The sequence below is a fragment of the Laccaria bicolor genome, genomic scaffold, assembly GCF_000143565.1.
Source record: "Laccaria bicolor S238N-H82 LACBIscaffold_32 genomic scaffold, whole genome shotgun sequence".
Classification (NCBI taxonomy): Eukaryota; Fungi; Basidiomycota; class Agaricomycetes; order Agaricales; family Hydnangiaceae; genus Laccaria; species Laccaria bicolor.
The window spans coordinates 395,119-397,313 of NW_001889903.1; positions in this window are offsets into that span (position 1 = coordinate 395,119).

Sequence of the window (2,195 nt, forward strand, 5' to 3'; positions counted from 1 at the left end):
TGCACCCTGTCCTCTGGCGGCACAAGTTGCGGTGTACCATGTAAACATAGATGGTGATCATACATAGTGATAGGCCTGCAGTCATCAGTTAAATGTCATGAATGTGAGCCATTACAACTGAAAAACATACTGAATGATTAATCACAATGAGAGTCCTACTGCAAGGTGATGAGATACTGTAATTTCTTTTGAAACACAAGCAGCCTTCATTAACTATTGTCTATAGCATGTCCCCCAGAAATACAGCTGAATACAACACACCAGCAGAACACCTTCCAATAAAAACACATTGCCTTTTCATAGGAGACACTTTTTAAATAGCTGTGTTGGAGGTCCAGATATATATAATGAAGCTCTGTTGCAGCAGTGGAATTTTTTCAAAGAGGCTCCGCAAGAGCAATCTATTTTTTTCAAATGGCACTGCAGGCACAATGTATTATTTTTAAAAATGGCACCGCCGGAGCAATGTATTTTTTTAGATGACACCGCCGGAGCAATGTTTTTTTCTTATAAATGGCACCGCCGGAGCAATGTATTTTTTTTTTCAAAAATGGCACCGCCGGGGCAGTGTATTTTTCTTAACAATGGCACCGCCGGGGCAATGCAAATATTTTTAACAATGGCACCGCCGGGGCAATGTATTATTTTTTTAAATGGCACCGCCGGGGCAATGTATTCTTGTTTAAAATGGCACCACTGGAGCATAAATAGCACCGCATTTTTACAAATGGCACTGCCGGAGCAATATGTTATTTTTTAAAATGGCACCGCCGGGGAAATGTATTATTTTTTAAAATAGCACCGCCGGGGCAATGTATTCTTGTTTAAAATGCCACCACTGGAGCATAAATAGCACCGCATTTTTACAAATGGCACCGCCGGAGCAATGTATTATTTTTTTAAATGGCACCGCCGGAGCAGTATATTTTTCTCAAATGGCACTGCTGGAGCAATGCAATTTTTTAAACAAGGCTCTGCCTTTGAAATTGCTCTGGCAGAGTAGTCCTTGCATATTTTTTGAAATACAAAAATCTTGTTTAGGGCAAAGAACACTAGAATTAAATAGACAGTTGATACATATGATTACTAGTAAATGGGCGGTACTGCTGAGGTTTTCTTGTTTTCTTCTGTATATGTTTTCTATGGGGGGACTAAGTGGTGGATTGCAGAGGGTAGATTGCAGGTGGTAGATTGCAGCTGCAGGGGATAGATTGCAGAGGGTATATTGCAGGGGATAGATTGCGGAGGGTATATTGCAGGGGATAGATTGCGGAGGGTATATTGCGGGGGATAGATTGCGGAGGGCATATTGCGGGGGATAGATTGCGGAGGGCATATTGCGGGGGATAGATTGCGGAGGGTATATTGTGGGGGATAGATTGCGGAGGGCATATTGCGGGGGATAGATTGCGGAGGGTAGATTGTGACTGCGGTGGATAGACTACAGAGGGTAAACTCATCTGGATCCTTCATAGGGGTTTGGAAGCCAAGTATATAAACCTCTGTACATGCTCACAAGTGTGCACATTGACTCCACAAACATAGAAAAAAATTATAATGAAGTTTGACACATTTACGTTGCAAACATATTTAAGTACACAATACTTCTGCAAATATTGCCCTGCTGGTGGTGTCATTTTTTTATGATACGCCGCCGGACCAGCCACCGCAAATTGCCTCCGCTTTTATATTGAAAATTTATAATAGCCTGTTAGAATACTTTTGATATGTTTATACTGAGAACATATTTAAGTACACAATACCTCCGCAAACATTGCTTTGCTGGTGGTGTCATTTTTTTATGATACACCGCCGGACCAGCCACCGCACATTGACTCCGCAAAAATAGAAAAAGAATTATAATGAAGTTTGACACATTTACGTTGAAAACATATTCAAGTACACAATACCTCCGCAAATATTGCCCTGCCGGCGGTGTCATTTTTTTATTATACGCCACCGGACCAGGCACCGCAAATCACCTCCGCTTTTATATTGAAAATTTATAATAGCCTATTAGAATATTTTTGACATGTTTACACTGAAAACATATTTAAGTACACAATATGTCCGCAAATATTGCCCTGCCGGCGGTGTCATTTTTTTATTATACGCCGCCGGACCAGGCACCGCAAATCATCTCCGCTTTTATATTGAAAATTTATAATAGCCTGTTAGAATATATTGACACATTA